At 42.9% G+C, this 18,649-nt stretch overlaps 1 non-coding gene across 1 annotated transcript; it reads right to left on the reverse strand.

Moving 5' to 3' along the window:
* Window positions 1-1,680: 1,680 nt before the first annotated feature.
* Window positions 1,681-1,753, reverse strand: TRNAT-AGU (transfer RNA threonine (anticodon AGU)). The gene has a single exon. It is a non-coding gene; the product is annotated as a tRNA-Thr (tRNA).
* Between the last annotated feature and the right edge of the window lie 16,896 nt (window positions 1,754-18,649).

Raw genomic sequence — 18,649 nt, forward strand, 5'->3', positions numbered from 1 at the left:
CATGGGTTCTCCCCTAGGTGTCCTGTTTGCAAATTTCTACATGGGTACCATCGAGCAAAAAGTCTTAGTCGACATGAACATGAAACCGGCCATATACTGCAGGTATGTTGACGACATTTTTACACAGGTACCTGATGTCAGACATCTGCAGGAGTTGAAGGAGGCATTTGAGCGGAGTTCCGTGCTGCGTTTCACTTACGAGATGGAAAAGGATGGGAAGCTGCCCTTTCTAGATGTAACAGTCATGGAAAAGAGCGGAGGTTTCCACACTGCAGTCTACACTAAGGAAACGAACATAAGAATGTGCCTAAATGCCAAAAGCGACTGCCCAGATAGGTACAAGAGGAGTGTTGTTAACGCATATGTCGACCGTGCTCTCAGCCACAGCTCAGAATGGAAGCAAGTCGACGAAGAACTCTGTAGGGTAAGGCAGGTCCTAGTCAACAACGGCTTCTCCAATGGTTTCGTCGAAGACATCATAAGAAGGAAAGTGAAACGCCATGCAACCTCTGAAGAGACAACCAACACAACACCTATACCGCATATTAGACTATTTTACAGGAACTTCTTTTCCACAACTCATAAAACGGAGGAAAGGGTCCTGAAAGATATTGTTAATAGAAACGTTATCCCTACAGACAAAAATCAGAGGATACAACTGACGATTTACTATAAAACCAGAAAAACGGCCAGCCTACTCATGAGAAACTCTCCAGACACAAAACAGAACGCTTTAAAAGAGACTAACGTTGTCTATGCCTTCAAATGCCCTCTTGGGGACTGTAAGCTCCAAAAAACTCAGTATATAGGCAAGACAACAACATCTCTTTCTAGGCGTTTAACGATGCATAAGCATCAGGGCTCCATTAAGGAACATATAATCTCTTCCCACAACCAAACCATCGCCAGAGAAATCCTAGTAAACAACACAGAAATCATCGATAGATACAGCGATAGCAGGCGGCTTGACGTTTGCGAGGCATTACACATCAAGAAGTCAACACCAGCAATCAACAGCCAATTAATGCACAACTATATTTTACCCACCTCAAGACTCCGCTCCAATATAGAAGCATCAAGAAATATGGACCAATAGGCTTTCTACAATCATTTCTATTCAATACCCATTGTTTCATGTTCTGGCTTGTGTTGATGAAATTAATACCTTATTAAATACCACCTCACCCCATCCACCTCACTCTAATGTAGATATAAACAAAATCGGAGATGTTCTATTCTATTCAGTAAGTTCTATTCAGTTGTGTATGTGTTAACTAAAGTCTTTGAAAATGTAATAAGTTTTACGAAACGCGCTCAAGTGTCGCGTCAGACTAGAAATAAAAATGAATTTTGGAGAATTGATTTTTGATTTACCTCCAACAGTGAAAAGAAATGTACGAAAGATTGAGAAAATTCGTGTTAGAATTATTAATCTTACTTTTTCGGTCATATTTAATAATATATATATATATATATATATATATATATATATATATATATATATATATATATATATATATATATATATATATATATATATATATATATATATATATATATATATATATGTGTGTGTGTGTGTGTGTGTGTGTACTCACCTAATTGTGATTGCGGGGGTTGAGCTCTAGCTCTTTGGACCCGCCTCTTAACCGTCAATCAACACGTGAAAATAAATACCTTTGCCTTCAGGGAGAATCGAACTCCCGGCCTCTGGTTTACTAGACCAGCGCTCTGGCCACTGAGCTATGAAGGCTCGGTAGGCCAGAGTGTGTGTGTGTATTCACCTAATTGTGTTTGCGGGGGTTGAGTTTTGCTCTTTCCGCCCGCCGCAAACAACTGTTTCTTAACTACATTTTTTTCTCCACACCACACACACACACACACACACACACACACACACACACACACACACACACACACACACACACACACACACACACACACACACACACACACACACACACACACACACACACAAACACACACACACACACTCACACACACACACACAGCGAGACTCGAGCGAGACGAACCAGCGAGACTCGACCTGGTTTTCACCCTGAACGACTCTGACATAAGAGAAATCAGTTTTGAGGACCCAGTAGGAATGAGCGACCACAGTGTATTGGTGTTTGAGTACCTGATTGAAGAAGGGTTATTGAACTCGAGAAGGGATACCGAAACCAAAAGGTTAGCATACCGAAAGGGAAACTATGAGGAGATAAGAAAATGCCTAGCAGATATAGCATGGGAAACAGAGCTCAGGGAAAAGACGGCCCAAGATATGATGGAATACATCACGCAAAAATGCAAGGATGCAGCAAACAAGTTTGTCCCAGTCCAAAAGGAAAACAGTGAAATGAAGATGAGAAACCCATGGTTTAATCAGAGATGTAGGCTAGCTAAGCAGCAAAGTAAAAGGGCATGGAGAAACTATAGGAATAACAGGACACTGGAGAGCAGAGAAAGATACCAGAATGCCAGGAATGAATATGTTAGGATGAGAAGAGAGGCAGAAAGACAATACGAAAATGACATCGCAAGCAAGGCAAAGACTCAGCCTAAATTGCTGCATAGCCACATCAGGAGAAAAACAACAGTAAAGGAACAGGTTATGAAATTAAGGTTAGGGGCAGAAGGATTCACTACAAACGACAAGGAAGTGTGTGAGGAACTGAATAAGAAATTCCAGGAGGTCTTCACCTTGGAGCAAGGAGAAATCCCAGAGATAAGAGAGGGAATAGCTAACCAGGAACCACTGGAAGAGTTTGAGATTACCAGCGGGGAAGTAAGGAAGTGTTTACTAGAATTGGATGTGACAAAGGCTATAGGTCCAGATGGAATCTCCCCTTGGATACTAAAGGAAGGAGCAGAAGAACTGTGCCTCCCGCTCTCCATGGTGTATAACAAATCACTGGCAACAGGGGAACTGCCAGAAATTTGGAAAGCAGCTAACATAGTCCCGATATACAAGAAAGGGGATAGACAGGAGGCACTGAATTACAGACCAGTGTCCCTAACCTGCATACCATGCAAGTTGATGGAGAAGATTGTGCGAAGAAAGCTAGTGGAACATCTGGAGCGAAAGAACTTTGTAACACAGCATCAACATGGATTCAGGGATGGCAGGTCCTGCCTCACAGGGTTACTTGAATTCTACGACCAGGCAACAAAAATAAGGCAAGAAAGAGAAGGGTGGGCAGACTGCATATTTTTGGATTGTCAGAAAGCCTTTGACACAGTGCCACACAAGAGGTTAGTGAAAAAACTGGAGATGCAGGCTGGAGTGAAAGGGAAGGTACTCCGTTGGATACAGGAGTACCTAAGTAACAGGAGACAACGAGTCAGTGTGAGGGGTGAGGTCTCAGATTGGCGAGACGTTACGAGTGGAGTACCGCAGGGGTCAGTCCTTGGACCTATACTGTTTCTGATATATGTAAATGATCTTCCAGAGGGTATAGAATCGTTTCTCTCAATGTTTGCCGATGATGCAAAAATTATGAGGAGGATTGAAACTGAGGACGATAGTAGGAGGCTACAAGATGACCTAGACAGACTGAGTGAATGGTCCAACAAATGGCTGTTGAAGTTCAACCCGAGTAAATGCAAAGTAATGAAACTAGGTGGTGGAAATAGGAGGCCAAACACAGGATACAGAATAGGAGATGAAGTACTTAATGAAACGAACAGAGAGAAAGATCTAGGAGTTGATATCACACCAAACCTGTCTCCTGAAGCCCACATAAAAAGAATAACGTCTGCGGCATATGCGAGGCTGGCTAACATCAGGACAGCGTTCAGGAACCTGTGTAAGGAATCATTCAGAATCTTGTACACCACATATGTAAGACCAATCCTGGAGTATGCGGCCCCAGCATGGAGCCCGTACCTTGTCAAGCACAAGACGAAGCTGGAAAAAGTCCAAAGGTATGCCACTAGACTAGTCCCAGAACTAAGAGGCATGAGTTACGAGGAAAGGCTGCGGGAAATGCACCTTACGACACTGGAAGACAGAAGAGTAAGGGGAGACATGATCACAACCTACAAAATCCTCAGAGGAATCGACCGGGTAAACAAAGATAAACTATTCAACACTGGTGGGACGCGAACAAGGGGACACAGGTGGAAACTGAGTACTCACATGAGCCACAGAGACGTTAGAAGGAACTTTGTTAGTGTCAGAGTAGTTAACGGATGGAATGCATTAGGCAGTGATGTGGTGGAGGCTGACTCCATACACAGTTTTAAATGTAGATATGATAGAGCCCAGTAGGCTCAGGAATCTGTACACCAGTTGATTGACAGTTGAGAGGCGGGACCAAAGAGCCAAAGCTCAACCCCCGCAAGCACAAATAGGTGAGTACAAATAGGTGAGTACACACACACACACACACACACACACACACACACACACACACACACACACACACACACACACACACACACACACACACACACACACACACACACACACACCAGGAAGCATCCCGTGACAGCTGACTAACTCCAAGATACCTATTTACTGCTAGGTAACAAGGGCATTCAGGGTTAAAGAAACTTTCCCCATTTGTTTCGGCTGGCGCCACATTATTACGAGCCCTGCGCGTTATCCACCAGGCTACCAGGCCCCCCCAACCGATGTGTGTGTGTGTGTGTGTGTGTGTGTGTGTTTGTGTGTGTGTGTGTTTGTTTGTGTGTGTGTGTGTGTGTGTGTGTGTGTGTGTGTGTGTGTGTGTGTGTGTGTGTGTGTGTGTGTGTGTTGTGTACTCACCTAGTTGTGTTTACGGGGTTGAGCTCTGGCTCTTTGGTCCGGCCTCTCAACTGTCAATCAACTGGTGTACAGATTCCTAAGCCTACTGGGCTCTATCATATCTACATTTGAAACTGTGTGTGGAGTCAGCCTCCACCACAACACTACTTAATGCATTCCATTTATTAACTACTCTGACACTGAACAAATTCTTTCTAATGTCTCTGTGGCTCATCTGGGTACTAAGTTTCCACCTGTGTCCCCTTGTTCGTGTCCCACCCGCGCTGAAGAGTTTGTCTTTGTCCACCCTGTCAATTCCCCTGAGAATTTTGTAGGTGGTTATCATGTCTCCCCTTACTCTTCTGTTTTCCAGGGTTGTGAGGTTCAGCTCCCTTAGCTTTTCCTTGTAACTCATTCCTCTCAGTTCCGGGACCAGTCTGGTGGCATACCTCTGAATCTTCTCTAACTTCGTCTTGTGTTTAACTAGGTATGGACTCCAGGCTGGAGCTGCATACTCCAGGATTGGTCTTACATAAGTGGTATACAGGGTCCTGAACGATTCCTTACACAAGTTTCTAAAGGCAGTTCTTATATTGGCCAGTCTATCATATGCCACTGATGTTATCCTTTTGATGTGGGCGTCTGGGGACAGGTTTGGTGTGATATCAACCCCCAGATCTTTCTCTCTATTTCACTCTTGTAGGATTTCACCTCCCAGATGGTACCTTGTGTTCAGCCTTCTGCTCCCTTCGCCTAATTTCATTACTTTACACTTTCCTGAGTTGAACGTTAGGAGCCATTTTCTAGACCATTCCTCCAGTTTGTCCAGGTCGTCCTGTAGTCTCTGTCTATTTTCATCTGTTTTGATTCTTCTCGTAATTTTTGCATCGTCAGCAAACATTTTGAGGAATGAGTCTATACCCACTGGAAGGTCGTTTACATATACTAGAAACAGGAAGGGTCCGAGTACAGAGCCCTGTGGGACCCCGCTGGTGACATCTCGCCACTCTGATGCCTCCTCCCCTCACCGTTACTCGCTGTTTCCTGTTGCTTAGATACTCCCTTATCCACTGGAACAATTTACCTTTTACTCCTGCCTGCTGCTCCAACTTTTGTAACAGCCTTTTGTGAGGTACTGTGTCAAAGGCTTTCTGACAGTCCAAGAAAATGCAGTCTGCCCACCCTTCTCTTTCCTGCCTAATTTGTGTTGCTTGGTCATAGAATTCTATTAGACCTGTGAGGCACGATTTACCATCTCTGAACCCCAATGTGTGTGTGTGTGTGTGTGTGTGTGTGTGTGTGTGTGTGTGTGTGTGTGTGTGTGTGTGTACTCACCTATTTGTGATTGCGGGGGTTGAGCTTTGGTTCTTTGGTCCCGCCTCTCAACTGTCAATCAACTGGTGTACAGGGTCCTGAGCCTATTGGGCTCTATCATATCTACATTTAAAGCTGTGTATGGAGTCAGCCTCCACCACATCACTGCCTAATGCATTTCACCTGTTAACCCCATCTGTCGGGGGAGCCGATCGGCCGAGCGGACAGCACGCTGGGCTTGTGATCCTGTGGTCCTGGGTTCGATCCTAGGCGCCGGCGAGAAACAATAGGCAGAGTTTCTTTTACCCCATGCCCCTGTTACCTAGCAGTAAAATAGGTACCTGGGTGTTAGTCAGCTGTCACGAGCTGCTTCCTGGGGGTGGAGGCCTGGTGGAGGACCGGGCCCCGGGGACACTAAAAAGCCCCGAAATCATCTCAAGATAACCTTAAGATATACTCTGACACTGAAAAAGTTCCTTCTTACGTCCCTGTGGCTCATCTGGGTACTCAGTTTCCACCTGTGTCCCCTTGTTCGCGTACCACCAGTGTTGAATAATTTATCCTTGTTTACCCGGTCGATTCCCCTGAGGATTTTGTAAGTTGTGATCATGTACCCCCTTACTCTTCTGTCTTCCAGTGTCGTAAGGTGCATTTCCCGCAGCCTTTCCTCGTAACTCATGCCTCTTAGTTCTGGGACTAGTCTAGTAGCATACCTTTGGACTTTTTCCAGCTTCGTCTTGTGCTTGACAAGGTACGGGCTCCATGCTGGGGCCCCATACTCCAGGATTGGTCTTACATATGTGGTGTACAAGATTCTGAATGATTCCTTACACAGGTTCCTGAACGCTGTTCTGATGTTAGCCAGCCTCGCATATGCCGCAGACGTTATTCTTTTTATGTGGGCTTCAGAAGACAGGTTTGGTGTGATATCAACTCCCAGATCTTTCTCTCTGTCCGTTTCATTAAATACTTCATCTCCTATTCTGTATCCTGTGTCTGGGCTCCTGTTTCCACCACCTAGTTTCATTACTTTGCATTTACTCGGGTTGAACTTCAACAGCCATTTGTTGGTCCATTTACCCAGTCTGTCTAGGTCATCTTGTAGCCTCCTACTATCATCCTCTGTTCCAGTCCTCATAATTTTTGCATCATCAGCAAACATTGAGAGGAACGAATCTATACCCTCTGGGAGATCATTTACATATATCAGAAACAGTATAGGTCCAAGGACTGACCCCTGCGGGACTCCACTTGTGACGTCTCGTGTGTGTGTGTGTGTGTGTGTGTGTACTCACCTATATGTGCTTAGTAGCACTCCAGTAGCCATTTCCCTGACCATCTCTGCAGCCTGTTTAAGTCCTCTTGGAGGATCCTACAATCCTCGTCTGTCACAACTCTTCTCATTAATTTTGCGTCATCTGCAAACATTGACATGTATGATTCCACTCCTGTAAACATATCATTTACGTAAATTAGAAAGAGGATTGGTCCCAGCACCGATCCTTGAGGTACTCCACTTGTTACTGTTCGCCAGTCCGACTTTTCGCCCCTTACCATTACCCTCTGGCTCCTTCCTGTTAGGTAGTTCTTCACCCATACTAGGGCCTTTCCGCTTACTCCTGCCTGCCTCTCAAGTTTGTATAGCAGTCTCATGTGCGGTACCGTATCAAAGGCCTTTTGGCAGTCAAGAAATATACAGTCTGCCCAGCCTTCTCTGTCCTGCCTTATCCTTGTTACTTTATCATAGAATTCTAAAAGGTTTGTTAGACATGATTTCCCTGTCCAGAACCCATGTTGGTGCTTGTTTACAAACCCAATGCTCTCCAGGTGCTCAACAAGTCTTAGCCTAATTGTGTGTGTGTGTGTGTAATTACCTAAATGTAGTTACAGGATGAGAGCTACGCTCGTGGTGTCCCGTCTTCCCAGCACTCTTTGTCATATAACGCTTTGTGTGTGTGCGTGCGTGCGTGCGCGTGCGTGCGTGCGTGCATATGTGTGTGTGTGTGTGTGTGCGTGCGTGCGTGTGTACTCACCTATTTGTACTCACCTATTTGTGCTTGCAGGATCGAGCATTGACTCTTGGATCCCGCCTTTCCAGCTATCGGTTGTTTACAGCAATGACTCCTGTCCCATTTCCCTATCATACCTAGTTTTAAAAGTATGAATAGTATTTGCTTCCACAACCTGTTCCCCCAAGTACATTCCATTTTTCCACTACTCTCACGCTAAAAGAAAACTTCCTAACATCTCTGTGACTCATCTGAGTTTCCAGTTTCCACCCATGTCCCCTCGTTCTGTTATTATTACGTGTGAACATTTCATCTATTTCCACTTTGTCAATTCCATTGAGAATTTTATATGTCCCTATCATATCTTCTCTCTTCCTTCTTTTCTCTAGTGTCGTAAGGTTCAGTTCCTTCAGACGCTCTTCATATCCCATCCCTCGTAACTCTGGGATAAGCCTCGTCGCAAAGCTCTGAACCTTCTCCAGTTTCTTTATGTGTTTCTTCAGGTGGGGGCTCCATGATGGCGCGGCATACTCTAAGACGGGTCTCACGTAGGCAGTGTAAAGCGACCTAAAAGCCTCCTCATTTAGGTTTCTGAATGAAGTTCTAATTTTCGCCAGTGTAGAGTACGCTGCTGTCGTTATCCTATTTATATGTGCCTCGGGAGTTAGATTAGGTGTCACATCCACTCCCAGGTCTCTTTCTCGAATCGTTACAGGTAGGCTGTTCCCCTTCATTGTGTACTGTCCCTTTGGTCTCCTGTCACCTGATCCCATTTCCATAACTTTACATTTACTGGTGTTAAACTCCAGTAGCCATTTCCCTGACCATCTCTGCAACCTGTTTAAGTCCTCTTGGAGGATCCTACAATCCTCGTCTGTCACAACTCTTCTCATTAATTTTGCGTCATCCGCAAACATTTTGTGTGTGTGTGTGTGTGTGTGTGTGTGTGTGTGTGTGTGTGTGTGTGTATGTGTGTGTACTCACCTAGTTGTACTCACCTAGTTGTGTCTGCAGGATCGAGCATTGACTCTTGGATCCCGCCTTTCGAGCATTGGTTGTTTACAGCAATGACTCCTGTCCTATTTCCCTATCATACCTGGTTTTAAAATTATGAATAGTATTTGCTTCCACAACCTGTTCCTGAAGTGCATTCCATTTCCCCACTACTCTCACGCTAAAAGAAAACTTCCTAACATCTCTGTGACTCATCTGAGTTTCAAGCTTCCATCCATGTCCTCTCGTTCTGTTACTATTCCGTGTGAACATTTCGTCTATGTCCACTCTGTCAATTCCTCTGAGTATCTTATACGTTCCTATCATGTCCCCCCTCTCCCTTCTTCTTTCTAGTGTCGTAAGGCACAGTTCCCTCAGGCGCTCTTCATACCCCATCCCTCGTAGCTCTGGGACGAGTCTCGTTGCAAACCTCTGAACCTTTTCCAGTTTCATTATATGCTTCTTCAGATGGGGACTCCATGATGAGGCGGCATACTCTAAGACTGGCCTTACGTAGGCAGTGTAAAGCGCCCTAAATGCCTCCTTACTTAGGTTTCTGAATGATGTTCTAACTTTTGCCAGTGTAGAGTACGCTGCTGTCGTTATCCTATTAATATGTGCCTCAGGAGATAGATTAGGTGTTACGTCCACCCCCAGGTCTCTTTCACGCGTCGTTACAGGTAGGCTGTTCCCCTTCATTGTGTACTGTCCATTTGGTCTCCTATCTCCTAGTCCCATTTCCATAACTTTACATTTGCTCGTGTTGAATTCTAGTAGCCATTTCTCTGACCATCTCTGCAATCTGTTCAGGTCCTCTTGGAGGATCCTGCAATCCTCATCTGTCACAACTCTTCTCATCAACTTTGCATCATCCGCAAACATCGACATGTAGGACTCTACGCCTGTAAACATGTCGTTAACATATACAAGAAATAGAATTGGTCCCAGCACCGATCCTTGTGGTACTCCACTTGTTACTGTTCGCCAGTCCGACTTCTCGCCCCTTACCGTAACTCTTTGGCTCCTTCCTGTTAGGTAGTTCCTTATCCATTCTAGGACCTTTCCCCCCACCCCCGCCTGCCTCTCGAGCTTGAACAGCAGTCTCATGTGCGGTACTGTATCAAAGGCTTTTTGGCAGTCCAGAAATATGCAGTCTGCCCAACCATCTCTGTCCTGTCTTATCCTCGTTATTTTATCATAGAATTCCAGAAGGTTTGTTAGGCACGATTTCCCTGTCCAGAACCCATGTTGATGTTTGTTCACAAACCTAATGTTCTCCAGGTGTGCAACCAGTCGCAGCCTAATTATTCTTTCCAGTATTTTACAGGGGATGCTTGTCAGTGATACAGGTCTGTAGTTAAGTGCCTCCTCCCTATCTCCTTTCTTGAAGATCGGCACGACATTTGCCTTCTTCCAGCAACTGGGCAATTCTCCTGACATAAGTGACTCATTAAAGATCATTGCCAGAGGCACGCTGAGGGCCTGTGCTGCTTCTTTTAGTATCCACGGTGATACTTTGTCTGGTCCAACTGCTTTAGTTGCATCTAGAGTTGTCAACTGTTTCATTACCTCCTCTGCTGTCACCTCTATATCTGATAGTCTTTCATCTAGGGTAACCCCTTCCAACAATGGGAGCTGCTCAGGCTCGGTAGTGAACACTCCATGGAAACTGGCATTCAGTGCCTCGCAGATTTCCTTGTCACTTTCAGTATATGCCCCCTCTGTCTTCCTTAGTCTTGTCACTTGGTCGTTCACCGACATTTTTCTTCTTATATGACTGTGTAGTAACTTAGGTTGTTTTTTCGCTTTGATTGCAATATCGTTCTCATAGTCCCTTTCCGATGTTCGTCTTATGTTAATGTAATCGTTCCTAGCTCTGTTGTATCTGCTTCTGTTGTCCTCTGTTCTTTGTCTTCTGTACTTCCTCCACTCCCGTCTGCTGGCCATTTTTGCTTCCTGACACTGTCTATTAAACCATGGGTTATTATATTCCTTCTTATTTTTTCCCTTTACCGTTGGTATAAATCTATCTTCGGCCTCCTGGCATTTCTGTATGACTAGGTCCATCATATCTTGGACTGTTTTTCCTCTAATTTCTTCCTCCCACTGCACTTCACCCAGATAGTCCCTTATCCTCATATAGTCCCCTTTCCTGTAGTCAGCTCTCCTTTCCCAGATCTCTTGTCCCATGGTCATAAGTTTGAATTCCATCATGTAGTCAAAGACTAGGACACAATGGTCACTGGCCCCTAGAGGTATTTCATGCTCTAAATTCTCGATATCTTCTACGTTCTGGGTGAAAATCAGGTCTAATAGGCTCGGTGCATCTCCTCCTCTTTCCCTTGTGTCTTCCTTCACATGTTGTGTCAGGAAATTCCTGTCTATAACATCTACTAATTTTGCTCCCCACGTTTCGTCCCTTCCATGGGGATTCCTTGATTCCCAATTTATCTCTCCATGATTTAGGTCCCCCATGATCAGCAGCTTCGCTCTCATTCTGTGGGCTAGTGTTGCTGCCTTCTGCAGTTCATCTATACATGCTTTGTTGTTGTCATCATACTCCTGCCTGGGTCTTCTACTGTTTGGTGGGGATTGTAGATTACCAGGATCACAATCTTCCTCCCATCTACTGTCAGAGTTCCATGTATGAAGCTTGTGCACTCATTGGTAACTCGATTTCCCAGGTCTTCAAACTTCCATTTCCGCTTTATTAGGAGTGCTACTCCCCCTCCCTGTCTCTGTGTCCTCTCTTTTCGTATCACCTGGTACCCTTCAGGAAAGATTGCATCTGAGATCATGTCATTAATTTTAGTTTCCACAATTGCAACTATGTCAGGATCTGCTTCACTCACTCTTTCTTTTATCTCTTCTGCTTTATTAGATACCCCATCAGCATTGGTGTACCAAACCTTGAGATTCTTCATGGAAACTCTTGTACCAGAGTTCTCCCTTTCTCTGGGGGTCTGGGGGGATCTGGGGGATGTCTGGGGGGTGACTGGGGGCAGAGGGGATCTGGGGGATCTGGGGGGTGTCTGGGGGATGACTGGGGGCGGGGAGGGTCCGGGGGATGTCCGGGGGGATCCGGGGGGTGTCTGGGGGGGTCCGGGGGGTGTATGGGGGGTGAAAGAGTTCAGGAGGGGGGTGTTCAGAAAGAGTGCTTGGGGGGTTACTGGGGGCTGGGCTTCTAGGAAGGTAGGTAGGAGGGTCTGGGGTAGGGCCTGGGTAGGTAGGTCTGGAGTAGGAAGGGCACTGTGTGTGTGTGTGTGTGTGTGTGTGTGTGTGTGTGTGTGTGTGTGTGTGTGTGTGTGTGCGCGCGCGCGTGTGTGTGTGTGTGTGTGTGTGTGTGTGTGTGTGTGTGTGTGTGTGTGTGTGTGTGTGTGTGTGTGTGTGTGTGTGTGTGTGTGTGTGTGTGAGTGTGTGTGTGTGTGTGTGTGTGTGTGTGTGTGTGTGTGTGTGTGTGCGTGTGTGTGTGTGCGTGTGTGTGCGTGTGTGTGTGTGTGTGTGTGTGTTAATCTCTGAAGAATTCTGAGCCTCTTTACCGCCCACAACACAAACCCTCGTCAAACTTAAGCTTACTTTCTCCACCAAAGACTCCTCAAGCTGAGCTATATTTGTGCTCCGGGTCAAGAAAACACACGCTGAAGGCGCTGACAATCCCCATAACGACGGAAAACCTGTTGGGATTACCTTAGCTTAGACACCTGCGGCCTTGTGGAGACCAGTCAACTGGGGTGAAGGGGCAGCGTGCGCACGGCCTGGCGCTCCTCACCCGGCCGGCCGGTCCACTGGCCGCCACAGACACAGTTCGTGGGGCGGTCGGAGACGGAGGACCTGCCGTAGCAGAAGAGCTGGAGGGAGAATATGGTGAGTGTTAGTGAATTTGTTCCCGAGGGCCGACCTCTTTAGATTCCTCGACGAGGCCGTTAGAAAGCCCCTTATTACGGAGGAATTGTTTTGAGTGTTTAGTTAATTTATTTTGCCTTGCATGATAGAGCTGATAAGTTAGCCAAAGAATCTGCCTTTAAAGGAGCCGTTGAGTGTAACCTTGGATTGTCAATGAGCAATCTGAGAGCAGCAGTACACCGAGAACTTCAACAAGATCTTGTAGATCTGAGGCAAAGTGAAATTGACACCAGTAATTCCATCTATCATCATACTATCATGCAAGAGGAGCCACACGTCTATGGTTCATCCAATAATATCAGCAAACTTCTAGATGTTACTACTGCTCGGTTTAGACTCGGTTACAAGTATCTCTGGGAATTCTCATTATCTGCCGATGTAGACCTGACCAAATGTAAACTGTGTCAACAAAATTATTCGCACACCCTCCGTCACTATGTGATGGTGTGCGAAAAGATACGTGAATTCAGAGACAATTCTATAACCAATGTTCCAGCGATGTGTCAATATTTCATTCAAAATGATCTGCTACCAGAAATTTTAGCCAAATATCCCCAGTTTGCTAACTGTAGGTAGTAACTAAGTGATTGTAACCTATCCACCGCTGCCCACTGGATGGGGGGCGGTGTGCAGGACAAACATAAATTTTGACACTAGCTCTCCACATATGTCAGTTGCTTAATTTAGAACCTGTACTTGTGGTCGATCTCGAACCCATTGTTGATGTGACGACTTATATTGAATTTTGTAACTAGCTCATCAAGATTGTAACTTGCTTAGCTAAATGAATTGTGGGGTTCAGTCCCTGAGCCCATTATGTGCCTCTGTAACCCTTTCCACTACCGCCCACAAGATGGGTATGGGGTGCATAATAAATGAACTAAACTAACCTTTCATGCCCGTCCTGAGGGCTGTGATGGGTCCCATGCCCATTTAGTGGGTAGTGGACCTGGTACCAATGTGTCAGTGGTAGTTTGCCCTAAACCCATTTTGTGAGAGGTAGTTCACACATACCCATCTTTGAGTGGTTTTAGACCCCATTCTTCATTTTGTATATGGTAATGAACCTTTTACCTATCCTGTGGCTGGTATGGCGACTATACCCATCCTGAGAGCGGTAGTGTAAAAACTTACAGACATAATGGGCTCTGGAACTGAACTCCAAAATTTGTTTAATTCAGCAAGTTACAGCATTGATGAACAAGTTACAGCATTGATGAACAAGTTACAGCATTGATGAACAAGTTACAGCATTGATGAACAAGTTACAGCATTGATGAACAAGTTACAGCATTGATGAACAAGTTACAGCATTGATGAACAAGTTACTGCATTGATGAACAAGTTACTGCATTGATGAACAAGTTACTGCATTGATGAACAAGTTACTGCATTGATGAACAAGTTACTGCATTGATGAACAAGTTACTGCATTGATGAACAAGTTACAACATTGATGAACAAGTTACTGCATTGATGAACAAGTTACAGCATTGATGATCAAGTTACAACATTGATGAACAAGTTACAGCATTGATGAACAAGTTACAACATTGATGAACAAGTTACAGCATTGATGATCAAGTTACAACATTGATGAACAAGTTACAGCATTGATGACCAAGTTACAGCATTGATGAACAAGTTACTGCATTGATGAACAAGTTACAGCATTGATGAACAAGTTACAGCATTGATGAACAAGTTACTGCATTGATGAACAAGTTACTGCATTGATGAACAAGTTACTGCATTGATGAACAAGTTACTGCATTGATGAACAAGTTACTGCATTGATGAACAAGTTACTGCATTGATGAACAAGTTACAACATTGATGAACAAGTTACAGCATTGATGAACAAGTTACTGCATTGATGAACAAGTTACTGCATTGATGAACAAGTTACAGCATTGATGAACAAGTTACAGCATTGATGAACAAGTTACAGCATTGATGAACAAGTTACAGCATTGATGACCAAGTTACATCATTGATGAACAAGTTACAACATTGATGAACAAGTTACTGCATTGATGAACAAGTTACTGCATTGATGAACAAGTTACAGCATTGATGACCAAGTTACAGCATTGATGAACAAGTTACTGCATTGATGAACAAGTTACAGCATTGATGACCAAGTTACATCATTGATGAACAAGTTACAACATTGATGAACAAGTTACTGCATTGATGAACAAGTTACTGCATTGATGAACAAGTTACAGCATTGATGAACAAGTTACAGCATTGATGAACAAGTTACAGCATTGATGAACAAGTTACAGCATTGATGACCAAGTTACATCATTGATGAACAAGTTACAACATTGATGAACAAGTTACTGCATTGATGATCAAGTTACAACATTGATGAACAAGTTACAGCATTGATGATCAAGTTACAACATTGATGAACAAGTTACAGCATTGATGAACAAGTTACTGCATTGATGAACAAGTTACTGCATTGATGAACAAGTTACTGCATTGATGAACAAGTTACAGCATTGATGAACAAGTTACAGCATTGATGAACAAGTTACAACATTGATGAACAAGTTACAGCATTGATGATCAAGTTACAACATTGATGAACAAGTTACAGCATTGATGAACAAGTTACTGCATTGATGACCAAGTTACAGCATTGATGAACAAGTTACTGCATTGATGAACAAGTTACTGCATTGATGAACAAGTTACAGCATTGATGAACAAGTTACAGCATTGATGACCAAGTTACAGCATTGATGAACAAGTTACTGCATTGATGAACAAGTTACTGCATTGATGAACAAGTTACAGCATTGATGAACAAGTTACAGCATTGATGACCAAGTTACAGCATTGATGAACAAGTTACTGCATTGATGAACAAGTTACAGCATTGATGACCAAGTTACAGCATTGATGAACAAGTTACTGCATTGATGAACAAGTTACAGCATTGATGAACAAGTTACAGCATTGATGAACAAGTTACAGCATTGATGAACAAGTTACTGCATTGATGAACAAGTTACAACATTGATGAACAAGTTACAGCATTGATGAACAAGTTACTGCATTGATGAACAAGTTACAGCATTGATGAACAAGTTACTGCATTGATGAACAAGTTACTGCATTGATGAACAAGTTACTGCATTGATGAACAAGTTACAACATTGATGAACAAGTTACAGCATTGATGACCAAGTTACAACATTGATGACCAAGTTACAACATTGATGACCAAGTTACAGCATTGATGACCAAGTTACAACATTGATGACCAAGTTACAACATTGATGACCAAGTTACAACATTGATGACCAAGTTACAGCATTGATGACCAAGTTACAACATTGATGACCAAGTTACAACATTGATGACCAAGTTACAACATTGATGACCAAGTTACAGCATTGATGACCAAGTTACAACATTGATGACCAAGTTACAACATTGATGACCAAGTTACAACATTGATGATCAAGTTACAACATTGATGACCAAGTTACAACATTGATGACCAAGTTACAACATTGATGACCAAGTTACAGCATTGATGACCAAGTTACAACATTGATGACCAAGTTACAACATTGATGATCAAGTTACAACATTGATGACCAAGTTACAACATTGATGACCAAGTTACAACATTGATGACCAAGTTACAGCATTGATGACCAAGTTACAACATTGATGACCAAGTTACAACATTGATGATCAAGTTACAACATTGATGACCAAGTTACAACATTGATGACCAAGTTACAACATTGATGACCAAGTTACAACATTGATGATCAAGTTACAACATTGATGACCAAGTTACAACATTGATGATCAAGTTACAACATTGATAACCAAGTTACAGCATTGATGACCAAGTTACAACATTGATGACCAAGTTACAACATTGATGACCAAGTTACAACATTGATGACCAAGTTACAACATTGATCAGCTAGTTAAATAGCTCAACATATTCTCTGCACAGTCTTGGCTTCTTGACTAGTACAGCTTAACATGACGTTACAGGCACAATGGTGCCGTGAACTCAGCCCCTGCAGTGTTTCATAAGGATGACGCTAAACAATTGATATTTGTAGTGTATTGGTTACACGCTATAAGGAGCAATATAAGTACATTACTGTACTACGGTACTACACTACTGTAACAAGGACAATGATCTAAGTACGTTCCATACTCATCCTGTGAGTGGTAGTTTATTGTGCACCCCATACTAATCCTGTGAGTGGTATTTATTGTGCACCTCATGCTCATCCTGTGACCGAGTGTTGGTTTACGATTTAATAAATTTATGCTATAAAAGTTTTCCTTGAAGAATTAAGCTTTTTGTAAATGGAATTTTTGGATACACTCAAATAATTTTCGAATTCCAAAAATTTATTTATTTATGAATAGTACAAGAGTTTTTATGGCAAAGTGTTAATAGAACCAAACATGATGAAACATAACTTAACATAACCAAACCTTATCCTTAAGTAACATTAACCTAGCCTAACCATGGATAGTTTAGTTTAGGGCATTTATTATGCACCCCATACCCATCTTGTGGGCAGTAGTGGAAAGGGTTACAGAGGCACATAATGGGCTCAGGGACTGAACCCCACAATTCATTTAGCTAAGCAAGTTACAATCTTGATGAGCTAGTTACAAAATTCAGTATAAGTCGTCACATCAACAGTGGGTTCGAGATCGACCTCAAGTACACTTTCTAAATTAAGCAACTGACATATGTGGAGAGCTAGTGTCACAATTGATATGTTTGTCCTGCACACCGCCCCCCATCCAGTGGGCAGCGGTGGATAGGTTGCAATCACTTAGTTACTATCTACAGTTTGCCATGGATAGAGAGTAGATAATGGGTCATGGGTTCGTATCCTGGCCGGGGAGGATTTACTGAGCGCAAATCCTTAACTATAGCCTCTGTTTAACGCAGCAGTAAAATGTGTACTTGGTTGTAACAACGATTCTTCGCGGCAGGGGATCGTATTCCAGGGACCTGCCCGAAACGCTACGCGCACTAAGAATGTAACAACTCTTGTATATATCTCAAAAAAAAAATAAAAAATAATAATAATAGCACTAATTATGTACTTATTCTCAATCCATTCTTTGGAGCGGATTTCCTCCATGAAGACAGATTGCATTCAAAGGCTAAGCATATGTTTTAGAATATTTTTTGGTTATATATATATATATATATATATATATATATATATATATATATATATATATATATATATATATATATATATATATATATATATATATTAGTATATTTTGGTAGCAGTCTTTCCTGTAGACATATATTATTAAATATGACGGAAAAAGTAAGATTAATAATTCTAACACGAATTTTTTCAATCTTTCGTACATTTCTTTTCACTGTTGGAGGTAAATCAAAAATCAATTCTCCTAAATTCATTTTTATTTCTAGTCTGACGCGACACGAGCGCGTTTCGTAAAACTTATTACATTTTCAAAGACTTTAGTTTACAAATACACAACTGGTATTTACTGCCACTCACAGGATATATATATATATATATATATATATATATATATATATATATATATATATATATATATATATAGAGGGTTAGAGATCTGTTCTTATTCATATTGTGTAGTGAATTATTGAGCACTCAAGCAGAGA

The sequence above is a fragment of the Procambarus clarkii genome, chromosome 40 (genome assembly GCF_040958095.1).
Source record: "Procambarus clarkii isolate CNS0578487 chromosome 40, FALCON_Pclarkii_2.0, whole genome shotgun sequence".
NCBI classification, from domain to species: domain Eukaryota; kingdom Metazoa; phylum Arthropoda; class Malacostraca; order Decapoda; family Cambaridae; genus Procambarus; species Procambarus clarkii.